The sequence below is a fragment of the Physeter macrocephalus genome, chromosome 6 (genome assembly GCF_002837175.3).
Source record: "Physeter macrocephalus isolate SW-GA chromosome 6, ASM283717v5, whole genome shotgun sequence".
Taxonomy (NCBI): Eukaryota; Metazoa; Chordata; class Mammalia; order Artiodactyla; family Physeteridae; genus Physeter; species Physeter macrocephalus.
Genome location: NC_041219.1, coordinates 35,306,109 through 35,322,387, shown reverse-complemented (window position 1 = coordinate 35,322,387; position 16,279 = coordinate 35,306,109). Strand labels below are relative to the sequence as shown.

General features: G+C 38.3%; 1 pseudogene; it reads left to right on the top strand.

Annotated features, from left to right (window-relative positions):
• The first annotated feature begins 13,236 nt into the window (after positions 1 to 13,236).
• On the top strand, positions 13,237 to 15,769 carry LOC112065912 (reticulon-3-like; annotated as a pseudogene).
• Positions 15,770 to 16,279: the final 510 nt, after the last annotated feature.

Below are 16,279 nucleotides of genomic sequence, written 5' to 3'. Positions count from 1 at the left end.
TCTTTAGGAGATCTCATCCACTTCAAAACTTTATATATATTATTTATGCTAATGAATACCAAATTTATGTCTCCAGCATGGACCTCATCCTTTAACTCCAATTTCATGTATTCAACAGCCTACCACACTTTGCTATCTGGTTACCTTATAGACATCTCAAATTTGACATGTTTAGACATATAGTTCTCACTATGATGAAGTAATTAGTATCATATCAATATTTATCCTCCCACAATAAACAATTCAAAAGTTGAACACAAATAATTATGCAACATATACAAATATTGAATCATTATGTTGTACACCTGCAATTAATATGTCAATTATACTTCAATAAAAAATTGAACAAAAATACGTGAAGAAACTGCTTTAGGCATTAGACAAAACAATACAAGTGTTGTTCCTGAGAGAGCAAAAATGCATGAGGTGAACATTATATCTCTCTGGCTTTCTGCCTAGGAACACTTTATCAATACAAATAGCACAGAGAGTGGATCACAAATAGAGAGGAGAAATCTTGACACGTAGACAACAAAGTGAAATTTGTGAGCAAAGGCACCAAAGAAGAGAGAGCTATATAGACTAGCCCCTTATATCTGCATAGAGATCCCTTTTAGTCTCTGGATGAATACTAAGTTGTGCATGCAGAGAGCAAGACTCCAAAGGGTCTTATAGGAAACAGCTACTTCAGGGCCATGAGATTAATGCAGATTCCAAAGCTCTTAAAATACTGAGAGATGTTCCTATTTTCACAAGCCAAATGAAGAGACTTGCCTGAATACCGCAGGCATTTAGTTGCAACCCTAGAATGGACAGATGTTAAGTGAAGACTTATTCTATCACTAGATTAAGGACTACTCTAGACTCTCACAAAGAAAGCTTAAAATCAAGTAGGATCAAGATGATTGAGTAAATTTCCTGTCAGCCAAAACAAACCTCAACACTGTTTAATGGAAGACATAATCTCAAACATAGTCTCGCCAGATTTTCAACAATTTTGCGTCATAAATGTCTAGCATACAACAAAAAATTACCAAACTGATGAAGAAGCAGGAAAAACTTATTAAAACCCAAAACCAGGAAGAAAAAGCCAGTAGAAACCCAGAGACTACACTAATGTTGGAATTAAATGACAAGGACTTTACGATAGTGACAGTTGACCCTTGAACAACAGGGCTTTGAACTGCATGAGTCCACCTATACACAAACTTTTTCAATAATTATACAGCCGGCCTTCACACCCATCTGTTCTGCATCCACGGATTCAACCAACTGTGCATCATGTACTATGTTTACAATCTGCAGTTGGTTGAATCCGTGGATACAAAGTTTGCAGATACAGAGGGCTTACTATAGGACTTGAGCATCTGTGGATTTTGGTATCTACAGTGGAACCAATCCCCTGTGGATACCAAGGGAATACTGTATTATAAATATGTTCAAGTGCTGAGTGAATAGATGTAGAATCTAAAAAGAGAAATAAAAATTAGGGAGAAAAAAGGAATGGACATTCTAGAACTCAAAAAAATGTATCTGAAATGAAAAATTCACTGCATAGGCTTAACCACAGACTATTCATTGCAGGGGAAAGATTAGTTTTGGAGATTAGACAAAAGAAACTATATCTAAACCAAAGCTCACAAAAAAGAAAATAAGACTAAAAAAATGAATACAGCCTCAGTGGCCTGTGGAACGATATCAAGTTATCTAACAAATATGTAATTGGAATTCTAGAAGGAAAGGGAAAAGATATTGGAGAAAAAAAATTAAAGAAACAATGGCCACAAATTCTTCAAGAAGCTAAACTAACTCTAGCCCGATAAACCTAAGAAAAACCACACCTAGGCACATCAGAGTCAAATTGCTGAAAATTAAAAAGTAAGTGAAAATATGTAAAGGGACCAGAGAAAAAAGGTACATTACATACGGATGAACAAGAATGAGTGCTCACTTCTCATGAGAAATAGTGCAACCAGGGACTCCCTTGGTGGCTCAGTGGTTAATAATCCGCCTACCAATGCAAGGGACACGGGTTCAAGCCCTAGTCCGGGAAGATCCCACATGCCACGTAGCAGCTAAGCCTGTGCACCACAACTAGTGAGACTGCGCTCTAGAGCCCGCAAGCCACAACTACTGAGACCATGTGCCACAACTACTGAAGCCCACGTGCCTAGAGCCTGTGCTCTGCAACAAAGAGAAGCCACCGCAATGAGAAGCCCACACACCACAACGAATAGTAGCCCCCACTCTCCGCAACTAGAGAAAGCCCACATGCAGCAACGAAGACTCAATGCAGCCAAAAAATAAATTAATTAGTTAAAAAAAGAAATAGTGCAACCAGATGACAATGAAATGACACCTTTAAAGCACTGAAAGGAAAACATCATTGACCTAGAATTCTATATCCAGAAAAAATATGCTTTGAAATTGGAGGCAAAATAAAGACATAGTCGAATAAAATCTGAGAAAATTCATAAATAGTAGACCTGTACATCAGGCTTGAGGAAAATATCAGACAGAAATTTAGATCTGCGAGGAATGAAGAGTGCCAAAAAATATATGGGCAAATATAAATGACTTTCTAATTTCTCAATTTCTCTAAATATTTGACAATTTAAAGCAAAGATAATAGTTTCCTGTGGGGTTTATAAGATATGTAGAACAATTCATCAGGGAGACATAATTTAAAATGTGTATGCAACCAACAGCAAAGTTTCAAAAGAAATGAAGCAAAAACTAGCAGAACAAAATGAAGGAATGTGTAAGTCTACACTCATAGTTTAAGATATTAGCCCTCTTCTCAGTTATCATAGAGTAAAAAAAAAAAAAAAGAAAGAAAGAAAGAAGCTGGTATTATTAGAAAAAGATTTGAACAATACTGTAACAAGTTTTATTTTCCAAAAATGTCCTCAGCAGTATTTACAGCCTCACATGCTCTTCCAGAACCTCGTCACACCCCCATCAAGAGTTGGAGTCTATTGTCTCTCTTCTTGACTGGATAGACAGCATTCTGTGACTGCCACTACAAATAGAACATGGCAGAAGTAAGCTGTATGACTTCCAAGGTTAAGTCAAAAAAGGCAATATAGGGCTTCCCTGGTGGCACAGTGGTTGAGAATCTGCCTGCTAATGAAGGGGTACAAATAGAACATGGCAGAAGTAAGCTGTATGACTTCCAAGGTTAAGTCAAAAAAGGCAATATAGGGCTTCCCTGGTGGCACAGTGGTTGAGAATCTGCCTGCTAATGAAGGGGACACAGGTTCGAGCCCTGGTCTGGGAGGACCCCACATGCCGTGGAGCAACTAGGCCCGTGAGCCACAACTACTGATCCTGCGCGTCTGGAGCCTGTGCTCTGCAACAAGAGAGGCCGCGATAGTGAGAAGCCCACGCACCGCCATGAAGAGTGGCCCCCGCTTGCCACAACTAGAGAAAGCCCTCGCACAAAAACGAAGACCCAACACAGCCAAAAATAAATAATTAATAAACTCCTACACCCACCCCGCAAAAAAAGGCAATATACCTTCTACCTGCTTTTCTCCCTCTCTCATAACATGCAACTTGAGTGCTTTAAACCAACAGCTTCCCTGAGCCACCATGCTGCAGAGGCCACGTAATGAGACCACATTAAAATAGAGAGAGATGCCTAAGTAGCTTAAGATGATTCCAGCTTCCAGCTTCCAACCCAGCCCCAACTAGCTGATGCTGAGTGGAACCTGCCTTTGAGATGTCCAAGCTGATGCTGGGTGGGACATAGTAAACTGTTCCCACTAAGCCTTGCTGAAACAGCAGAATTTGAGCCAAGTAAATGTTGTTGTTTTAAGCCACTAAATATGGGGGACATATGTTGCATAGCCATAGATAACTGAAACATCTTTACCAGCCAGCATGATCTGACATTTATAGAACATCATACCCAAACAACTACAGAATATTTTAAGTACTCATGGTACATTCATCAGTATATATCATATATTGGGCATAAACAAGTATCAATGAGTTTAGAAGGATTAAGTCATACTAAATCAAAAACTAATAAGAGGGAATTCCCTGGTGGTCCAATGGTTAGGACTCTGTGCTTTCACTGCCATTATGAAAGTCATAACGAGGATAATACCTCATGACTAAGAGGGTTTTATCCCAGGAATGCAAGGTTAGTTGCATTGAAAAATAAACCAATACAATTCACCACATTAACAGAATAAAATGATTTCCTCAATAATTTCCTCAATAGAAGCAGAAAAAGCATTTGACAAAATTAACACTTTCTTGATAAAAAAAAACTCAGCAAAATCGTAATAAGAGGAAACTCCTTAAACTTATTTCCTTATATTTCCCCTATATTGGCAAGTCTCCCTACTTTAGCCCTTATACCCCTAGAGTCTATTCTCAAAAGATAACAAAGTTATCTTGCTAAAATACAATTAGATTAATTTAACTCTTTTGCCCAAAACACTCTGTGGCTCCAAATTTTACTTCTGCATTTAGCTTGAATTAAAAAGATACTAACTTAGTTATGTATATCATAATCTCTAAAACAAGCACTAAAAAAATACAAAGAGATATGGCAAGTCAACAAATTAAAATGGATTACCAAAAAAAAAAGAAGGTAGGAAAAGGAAAAAGGAACAAAACTAGAGGGGACAAGCAAAAAAACAAATAATATAAAGGAGACTTAAATACAACCAATAGTTACATTAATGGTAAATGATTTACATACCAATTAAAAGACAGTGATTGTTAGACGGGAAAATCAAAATATTTTTAATAGATCCAATTACTCATTCTCTACCAAAAAAAAAAAAGTCACTTTAACAGTAAAATAGAAGTATTCTTATTATAATCAAGAACAAGTAAAATATGCCTGCCAATTTTGGAAAAGTTTGCCAATGCAATTGGGAAAGAAAGCAAATTTAAAAGTACGAATATTGGGGCTTCCCTGGTGGCACAGTGGTTGAGAATCTGCCTGCCAATGAAGGGGACACGTGTTCGAGACCTGGTCTGGGAAGATCCCACATGCCACGGGGCAACTGGGCCCGTGAGCCACAACTACTGAGCCTGTGTGTCTGGAGCCTGTGCTCCACAACAAGAGAGGCCGCGACAGTGAGAGGCCCGCCCGCCACGATGAAGAGTGGCCCCCGCTCTCCGCAACTAGAGAAAGCCCTCACGCAGAAACAAAGACACAACACAGCCAAAAATAAATAAATAAATTTATAAAAGTACAAATATTGGAAAGAGGAAGAAAAAGTAACATTACTTACAGATGACATCATTGGGTAGGTATAAAACTCAACAAAATAATCTGAGAAACAACTAGGATTTATAAGAAAGATTAGTAGAGCAGTAATTACAAGATAAATAAAGCTCAATATTTTCCTACATTCCAGCAACAATAAATTAGAAAATAGAGTTCCTAATAGCAAAACACATATCACCTAAGAGTTAAACTCAAGAGAAATGTGCAGAATCTCTGTGAATAAAACCACAATATTGTTATTGAAGAACATAAAAGAAAGCTTGTCTAAATGGAGAACTATATCATGTTACTGGCTCAGAAGACTTAATATTATCAAGATGTCAATTCTTCCCAAATAAATAAATAAACTCAGTGCAATCCCAGTGGGTTTGAGGATTTATTTTTGGAAACGCAACAAATGATTCTGAAGTTCATCTGGAAGAATAGTAGATGAAACTAAGTGGGAGATTTCAGAAATTATAGTAATGATAGGACTTTGTCCTACTAGAAAATAAAGTATGTAGTACTTCCATAAAAACAAGCAAGCAGTGGAAGAAAATTTAGAGTTTAGAACCATTTCTTCATAAGCATAAGATTAATTTGTTAATAGTGGCATCTTAAATCAGTGAGAAAAATAAATTAGTCTATAAATGGTGATGGAGTACTTGAATACCAGTTGTGGGGAAAATAAGCTACATTAATATTCATACTCAACTCAAAACAAATTCCAGACTTACTTGAGATTTAAATAGAAAAACAAGATCTATACCACTAAAGAAATATATATGTGAATATATAATCTTGGTGTGTTAAAAAAAATGATACCCAAGATATACAGGAAAATATTAAACTTGCTTTATATTTATTCTTATAAATATATTTTTATTTGGCAAAATAGTACGTTGAAAATAAAACTAAAACATGCAAATGACTAACTGAGAAAAATACACCTTTAAGAAAAAGCTCATATTAACCCATAGAAAGTTGACAATGGCACCAAAAGAAAGCAAAAATCACTAACAGGCAGTAATAGAAAATTCTCAAAAGAAGCTATAATTATTTGCCATGTAATAATGAAAAGTGCAACTTAAGGGGCATACCATGTTAGAATATCAAATATATGATATATAGATATCATATATAGATATAGTATCTCTATATATGTATTAGTAAGGGTATAGGAAAACAGACTGTACTAGTGGAAGAGTAGTATAGATTTGTATAACTGTTTTGAAAAACAGATTGGAATTCTTGAAATTTTGTAAATATACCATTTAAGGGAGTTAATCCTAACAAAACTATAATGGAGTCCTCTGAATGGATATTCACGGTAACCTAATTATAAAATGCCAGAGAAAAAATGGCTCTACCCACTTTTTTTTAGAAATCAAAGCAGCAATGAAAAAGAGAGAGAGGTGATCGTTGGTAAAGCTCGGAGATACCTGTAACTTTGAACTATAATATTTGAGAAAGAGCTACCAAATGTAGGGAAAGTCAAACAGGGATGTAGGGAAATGCCTAAAGAGACAGCTGTGGGAGAGGATCTCAAACAAATCAGGCAGAGCACAGTTAACAAGGCACAGGGCACAACATAAGGGGCAACACCACAAGTCTTGTCTGGAACAATGGGAACAGGAGGCCTGGTCTTTAGAGGAAGTTTCTCCAAACCCCATAGAATGGGCAGAGGAGGTAGAAATGAACAAGGAAACACACATTTTTGAGAGAAGCAATATGTCCTTGAGGAAGGTTGAAGGAAATAGATCTTGAATTGTGAGCAGTCCAGAAACTGCTGATTTCTTTGCACTGGGGAGAAATGAAGGTTAAAACAGTATACAGAAGGTTAAAACAGTATACACACATACACACACACACACACACACACACTGCTAAGCCATAAAGAGCTTTGCTGTGAACCAAAGAAAGTTACTGCTTGCCTGGAACACTGCTCTAGTCTCTTCCCTGAAGAAACCTCTCAAAAATAACTGGAAGAATTCACCTCATTCACAAAAGTAATAAGCAAAAAAGAACCAGCCAAGTATGTATGCAAAGTTATTTCAGGAAAAGGAAGAAAAATGTGGGAAAAACACATGACAGGTGATGAACACACACCAGAAAAATATGGCTACTGTTCAGATAAAAATGATGACCAAATATATGGTCATAAATATAAGGCACCTAATGAATCAAAGAGCTTAAAGCAGAGAACTGGAGGAGATGAAACACAAGCTGGCAGACTTAAAAAATAAATAGGAAAAAAAATCCATCCAAGAAACCAGGCTACATTAAGCAGCACAAAGAGCCATCACTAAAATCACACTAAAGGATAGAAGAACAGGATAGAGAAAAGAAAACAAAGTCATAGATGGGAATTAGAGACAAAAACAAAATCAACACAAAATGAAAAGAAGAAAAAAATAATTTAAAGACATAATTTTGAAAAACCTAAAAGACTTAAATCTGTAACTTGAACTAACAATCCGTAACACCCCCCTCCAAAAAAAAAACCCTTCATGCAATACGATCTACACTAAAACATATCCTAGTGATAGCACTGGACCTCAAAGATGAAAAAAAAAAAAACAAAAAACTTTGGGCATGCAGGCAAAATGATTAAGTAACCTACAATTTGAGACACATTCCTATTTGTTACCCCTAAATTTCCTCTTATTTCTGGCTGTATAACCACCCAACTAGACACTGCATCCCCTAACTTTCTTTGCAGTTAGTTAGGGTGGCCATATGAGTATGTTCTGGACAATAGGATACACACTAAAGTGAAGTGTGCAAAATCATCCAAAATTTAAAGAAAAGCTGCTTTCTCTGAATTTTGCCCCTTTGCCTCTTTTGCAAGCTGGAATGTAGATGTGCCAGCATCCCACCTTTAATCTTGGGGGTGAGAATAATGTGCCAGGGGACAGTGTAGCAACAAGACAGAATAAATTGCTCCCTGCATAACTATGCAGCAGTTGCTCTGATACCTTAGACCAGCCAGATTGATAGATGAGAGAGATATAAAGTTCAATCTTATTTCAATCATTGTATCTTATACTTTGTTACAGTATCACATTCTTTCTCATACCTAATACAAAGAGAAAAATTAGAGTGGCTTCATACTTCACAACAATATTCAATGCTGGAAGACTAAGATATGATACTACTGTCTTAGTTAGGGCTGCTCTAGCAGAATACCATACACTGGGTGGCTTATAAACAACAGAAATTTATTTCTCACAGTTCTGAAGGCTGGCAGTTCCAAGATAAAGGTGCTGACAGATTTGGTGTCCAGTAAGGGCCTGCTTCCTGGTTTGTAGATGGCCATCCTTTCACTGTGTCTCCCTCGGGCAGAATAGGTGAGGGAGCTCCCTGGGGTCTTTTTTACTACAGTAATCCCGTTCATGAGAGTTCCACCCTTATGACATAATCAACACCCCAAATCCCTACCTTCAAATACCATCACATTAGAGATTAGGTTTCAACAAATAAATTTTGAAGGGACACAAATAAGATCCAATCAAAAAGCTATTACAAGATGCAAACTATTATATATAAAATACATAAACAATAAGGTCCTACTGTATAGCACAGGGAACTATATTCAATATCCTTATGCTATAAATTATGATTATGATAAATTATGATAAATCACAATGGAAAAGAATATGAAAAAGAATGTATATATGTATACCTGAATCACTTTGCTGTACACCAGAAACTAACACAACATTGTAAATCAACTATACTTCAATAAAATAAAAATTTTTATTTAAAAAAAATCTATTACAATGAGAATTTAATAAAACGCCTAAGTTAAAAATTAATATAAAAATTATTCCAGTTATGGCTTTGATAGACATGTTTATATCAAACCAAGCCTCCCTACAAAAACAAACAAACAAACAAAAACCTAGAAAAGTTGGATAAAGTAAAAACTACATCTGTTTGAAAGCATAAGAAATGATCAAGGCAGCCAGGACGTGAGAGGTAAAGCTCTCCAAGAACCAAGAAGTATGTTGAGATAGGCCCCAAATTCTGCTCCCCTCTTCCCCTGAATGCATTTGCTGATTCACAAGCAGTGTAGAGTCTAGCATCTGAGAATTGAGCAGAAAGGGGTGGCTATGAGGCTAGAAGCTGAACAGAACTTTCTGTGGTCTCACAGGACTAAAGGAAAAAACCTGGAATTCAACAAGACAACTAAGACTTGAGAATCCAAGATCTTCAGAGGGAATGGAAATATATTAAGATGAACCCAACATTCAGCGATGCAATTAACCTCCAGGAATTTGCTCATTTGTAAATAATACGGAGCTGAGAACATAAGAAGCCAAGCAGAAAGTTGCAACCAGGATCCTGTATCAGTTTGGTAGGGCTCCCATAACAAAGGACCTCAGACTGGGTGGCTTAAACAACAGAAATTTATTTTCTCACGATTCTGGAGTTTGGAAGTCCAAGATCAAGGAAAGTATTGGCAGAGTTGGTTTGTTCTGAGGTTTTCTTCCTCTCTTTTTGTCTGGTAAATGGCTATTTTCTGCCTGTGCTTTCACATAGTCTTCCCTCTGTGCATGGCTATGTCCTAAGCTCCTCATCATATATAAGAACGCCAGTCATATTGGATTAGGGTTCAATGTAATGAGCCGTAATACAATATCTTCTAGCCAAAGTTTATATAGGAACATTTAATATTTGCTTCATAAAATGCAATATATTTTTACCAAAATAATGAGCAGGAAAAGCCTCCAGTACTGTGAGTTGGTAAATTCCTGTTAAGTCACGCAGTTTGTGGTATTTTGTTACATCAGCCCTAGCAAACTAATACAGCAAGGTATTACAAGAAAGAGATGAGCTCAGAAAAGAATTGACCACAGTGCAAGCAGGAATAAAAGGGAATACGTCCAGGAATTTGAGGACTTAACAGGATTAGAGAAAGCAACTGCTTCTTGATCCCAAATGGTAAAATACATGATGGAGCAATAAATGTTGGTTAAAACTCAGCCTCAAGGCAAGGATCAAACGAAGGGAAGGGTATGGCCATCGTATTTGTTGTTATCTTTGCTGAATAGGTTAAGGTGTTCCAGAGCAAGACTGTGATAACCAATCAATCTTTTCAGTGATAGGAAATGGCTTACAAAAAAAGAGATTCAGAGCATGATGTCTTTCATCTGAAAAGTGGAGAGACAGCTCAAAGAATCCTCAGCTCTCCTCACACCCGTAACCCAGACTCAGAGAACAAGCATCAAAACCTTCAACAAATGTGTTATTTGGTAAATAATAGCAACAAGAAAGAGAAGGGGTGGTATTTTTATAGGCAGCATAAACTTCAAAGGCAGTATTTTAATCCAAGGAGTTAAAATGATTACAAAATAAGTTCATGAGGAGGGGTCTGTTTTGTCTGCAGTTGCATTCCTACCACCTGACCCAGAACACCTAGACTAGTAGCTGCTCAACAAATATTTGCTGATTGAAAGAATAAGCGATGAAAAGGCAGCCAGAAGAATAATGGCCTTTTCTTTGCTTGCTCCTCCTGGTCCCATGATGGGGAAGGAGGGGCAAAATGGGAAGCCCACTTGAGCAGTATTCTCAAAAAGATTTGAATTTTGTGACAGTAGAATGTGGAGTGAGCCTTTATTTGAAAAGTTTGTATAAGACTAGAGGCTCTTTGACCTTAGCCACTCATAGGCAGCCTTGTCATTAATTTATCATTGCCTCACTAGTTTACTTCTCCCAGAACTAGTCTGTACATCTTGTGAAGCCCACAAACTTCTATAATCCAAACCCTTATTTTTCAGCAGATGATGCTAATTCACTTTGTTACTGAGAGGACTGAAATTATTCAACATAAGTGTTCTTATCGAATCCTGTTGTCATCTCAGCCCCTAAATTGTGAAGAAGATTGGGACTCTCCAGTATCCATACCATAAATAAGGATGTACATGGCCTTACTTCTAAGGCAGCATATCTGGGTTCACATTTCTCTGCAAAGAGGATATTTTTACTCCTTACATTCATGTAAAATGTCTGTTCTTTTCTGAATTGAAAAGTAATGCTTTGGGACTTCCCTGGTGGTGCAGGGTGTCCGCCTGCCAATGCAGGGGACATGGGTTTGATCCCTGGTCCGGGAAGATCCCACATGCCGCGGAGCAACTAAGCCCAGCCACCACAACTACTGAGCCTGCACTCTGGAGTCCGTGAGCCACAACTACTGGAGCCTGCATGCTGCAACTACTGAAGCCCACACACCTAGAGCCTGTGCTCCAACAAGAGAAACCACTGCAACGAAGAGTAGCCCCCGCTCTCCGCGACTAGAGAAAGCCTGCGCTCAGCAACAAAGACCCAACACAGCCAAAAAAATTTTTTTTAATAATTAATTATTTTTAAAAAAGAAAATTAATGTTTTGGTTCTGTGCCTTGCACCTCCCCATCCTCTGCTCCTTCAGACTAAGAAGTCTTTCTCAAGATCTTAAATATTTCCAGATATAGAAAATTCCCCTTTTTGGCCCTGGCTGTTAGATTAAAAGCATTAAAAGTCCATGTGGACTACCATTACATATTGCATAGGACAGGGAACAAAGGCACTAGAACTTAGTTAAAATCATTCTGCAACATGGGCCAAAGCTGGAACTGCATCTCAAGGTTCTTAATCTTTCACCTACTCTGTTTGCAAACATCCTTGTTCACATTCACTTTCTTGATGTGCACCTTTCTTATGACATCTCTAATCACATCCTAGTTCTTCTAAAGCCATGAGAGTATTCCAAAAATAATAATATTTTCTATAATGTCTTCATGCTAACTATCATGTATTCACCCAGATGTCACCTGGTCATATCCAGCCCACAGGTAGCTAGGTGTAATGAGTTTAAGCCTCCAATTCTAGTCTGCAGAAATCCAAACTTCTTAAGATCTCTTCTGCTCAGTTCCCCATTATGTCAATTCAGAAGTAAAACTCATCCTCTTCATTAATTCTCATAGAAAAGCCTCCATTCACATAAAACACAAGTTTTGCTGAATATATAGGGACCACAAGGAAGGATCATAGCCTGCACCACAGAGCAAACATCTTATCAACCATTCCTCTTCGCCAGAGTCCTTTCCAGCAATCCCACCACTAGGGATTCCCCTGCTGGCCCTTAACATAAGCAGCACCTAACTTCACGTCTTTCCATAAATTTCTCTCTATTCTTACTCTTCTCCCTCTCCAGAAAACTCAGACCCTGGAGGTTTCACTTTCTCCCTCCAAGGCATTTTTTCCAGACAAATACTGCTTTGTCTTTTTGTCTTTGGGGGGCTGCACCTTTGATCTACTGAACCAGGATCTAATGAACAATCTCCCCAAATAATTTTTAGGCACGCAAAATCACTGCCTTATAATTTAAGGACTAGGGGGAGAAAACCAAAAACACTAAAGCTGTTACAAATTTAATTAAATCCAAGCTGTAAGAATGACAGTTTGGTTTCATGCAGCACCTGAAAAGACTTTAGAATTATTTTGACACAGGACAAAGTAAATACTAGTGTCATTTTAGTGGAAGGAACACCAGACTAGGAGTCAAGGCTAATGTGTGACCTTGAGCAAGTTACTTAACATCTTTGGACCTCAGGTTCCTAGGGGAAAATACTGCTTTCCCTACTTAACTCCAAGGACTATTTGAAGGATAAAATGAGATCATGTATGTGAAAACACTTGTAGGAGGAGGGGAAAATAAATAGCTCTCTACAACTGCTAGGTATTATTTCAAAGTCCTGCTTGGGCCTGGAAAATATCAATCTTCTGCATGTTACCAGTGTGCTAGTAAGGCAGCCTGTGGAGTTTCTCAAGAAGCCTGTAGGATCCAAGTTAGGCAGCTCATTGCTCAGGCTGAGTAGCCAGAGAGGGGAATTCTTGATTCAGAGCAGCATCTGTTAGTGATTAAGGTTTCGGAGGCATGTGCCTGAACTGAAGGCAATGCTACAGAATTTGTCATAGCAGCAGTCCCAGTTGTAAAACAGATTCCATCCTTAAAGTGGATATGAAAGGTAAACACGAGAGCATTATTCTGCAAAATCACATGAAACAAGACGGTGCTTGTTTAACGTCCCCCACGGCACACGCACAAGCACACGTGAGGGGAAACAACAACAAGCAGAGGCTTAGGTGAAAGAAAGAGATCCCCAAGCAACAACCACCACCATCAAACTCAGAAGAGCTCACTTGTATTCTATTAACTGCACATTATATTTGCAAAGTGGGTCTCTCTTTGGCATTCACTCTCTGATATGTTCTTCCTTGAAAACTCAAGTTTGTTAAAAAAAAAAAAAAGAATCCCCATATCCAAAGATCACTATGAATTCTGTCTGTGTCAGAGATCAAACTACAGTTAAAGTAAGCATGTTTACTATAACTCAGAAGACATGATGGACTTTGAACAAAGTCCAAAGATCTAGGCCTGGTGTGAAGATTGATCCTAGCACTTCTAGGTGGGCCACGTGACTGAGAAGTTCTGAGAGTGATTGGGGTGAAAGAAGGGTGGAGGTAGAGTGAGACCCCAAGGTTTTTATTAGTGTTATTTTGTGAAAGTGTGCATTTTCTATCTATAAAAGGAGATGTATGTGTGTGCTCGAGTTGAACTTAGAAAGCTTGGAGAGGGGTCTGTTTAAAAATTTAAAGAAAAAGTCAAGACTAGCAGTTTAAGGTGGGTCAGAATTTACTGGTCAAGCTATAAATTTCAGGTACGGAAGGTACGGAAAAAGAAACATGATGTCCCACACCAGGGGAGAGTCCTGGTTTTTATGGGGAACACCTTGAACATACCCAGAAAATCAGCAACTTGAATGGCCTGGCTGGTTTAAGTTCAGTTTTTCTGGAAGCACTTGAAGAGAAAGCAGGGAGAGCTGTACCTATGCCCAAAGCAAGTGACCAATAAGAAAACAAAATAAGAAGAAAAAGCTGACTGTATGATAGATGGATCTAAGGATGATCTTAGTACAAGAAAGCTGCTCCAGGAAAGCAGAGCACTGAGCCTGTAGGCCAGTCACTGACGCCAAAGGAGGAATAGAGGAGATGAACCATAGCCGTTTCTATTTGGTTAGAAGGTTATTTGTTGGTTTGTCTGTTTGCTTGTTTTCCATCAGGAAATGAATGGTCACCTTGTAAACTAAATCTGGCCATAAACCACTTAAATCCATCTTACAGAAACTGCTTCTTTAGGTCATGAAACAGGCTAAAAAATAAAGTTGTGGAAAGCAGCAGAAAGATCATTTAACTAGGACTGAAAAGACCTGGGTTCTAGTCCAAGTTCTGCCAATCGCTGGCTGAGGTGGTGTTTCAGGTGGGGCATTTAGCTTATGTATCTTCTGGAAGCCTTCAGTGGTGGTGGTGGGGGGGAGGTTTAGTGGGAGGGGGTAAGGAGAGATGGAAAGATGATCTCCAAGGTTCCATCCAGTGAAAACAGTCATGGTTCCAGTTAGCCTATAAAATAATTGAGGAAGTCTGGAAGGCTATATATCAAAACATTACTAGAATCTACCTCAGGGGAATGGGATTAGGGCAGGGGCAGAGAGACAAAATAAAACAATTAGGGAACCCTTTCAATGGGGAAAAATGCAAAGGGATAAGGGATTTTTAAGTGAAATATTAAATAAGAAAAGTTCCAGTTAGCATATAAAATAATAGAGAAAGTCTGGAAGGCTATATATCAAAACATTACTAGTAGTCAGAGTATAAGCACGAACCAGGAGTGAAGGGACTTGGGAGAGCCGACAGTGTGATTATTTTATTTCCCCTCTTTCTCCCCTGCCCTCCTTGGAAAAGCCCATGGTAGAGCCATTGGAAGCCAGTCAATTCCATCTAAATCCTCTTTGTCCTCTGGGGCCCAAGCTTCCACACCTAGTGATAGGGGGAGTGGACACGGGAGGGAGTTGCCTGGGAACCTGCTCTGTAGCCTCCTTTGCAATACACCGTCTGATTTTCTGGCACAAGGTGAAGAAAGTTGAGCTTGGTTCTTGCCCCACACTGATAGTGCTACTTACCCTGGAGATTTCAGCATCATCACTGTGGCTTCTTACATCATCCTGGCTCTCCTCTTTGTCACCATCAGCTTCAGGGTCTACAAGTCTGTCATCCAAGCTGTACAGAAGTCAAAAGGCCATGCAATCAAGCTATTTTCAGAAGTTTTCCATAATTAAGAGAGTGACCCCATCAACAGGGGCCCAAAACCCATCATGTGTTTCTTTCTGGTGGGAGATCTGGCTGTCTTCATGTGGCAAATGACCTAGTGCAGTTCCAATGGAATCATCCTTCTAATCTTTGCTGAACTGTAAGTTTTCAGTGTTCTAATGAAAAGTACAGACCCCAGACTGATTACTACATTGTGTCATGAGAATCAGACCAAGTCAGTTGTTGAAGGACCCAAGCAACATCCTCTGGCATTTCAAAGAAAAAAAAAAAGAAGAAGCACATGGAAATTAAAAATTCAGCTGTTACTAAATCACCATTGAACAGTTATAACATTGCATTTGTACCATGAGGGAATATGTCCAGTGTTCACTTCCAAACCCTTTTAATCTGATGTTTTCTCACCTTCTTTCTCTTTACTTTCCATACCAACCTCCAGAATGTGTTAGATTGAAAAGGAATTGATATCTTTGAAATTAAAAGAATATGATTCAAATTAGTAAATAACCAGAATCTCTAAGGATGGTGGAGCTCTTGCCTGTGGCTTGAAAAGGCAAAGGGTGAAGATAAACACAAAAATGAAAGACAAAACACACCTCTCCAGCTCGTCTATCTAACACCCAAGTATTGGGTTTTAAACCAATTTCTCACAAGAGTTTTGCCCTTATTTTCAATTTAAGAAAAAATGATTACAAAAAAATTTATTTGGAAGTGGAATAATGACTGCCTAGTTAACTTTTATTTATTCCTTGGACTATTCTTACCCTCCTCTTACCTCATCTCCCTGTCTCATATAATATGAGCAACTATTCCTATTATCATCTGTCTTCTCCCACCTCACTGATACAAATAACTTTCAATTCTATTAATAACTCATAGGTGATACTGATAATCCCTGA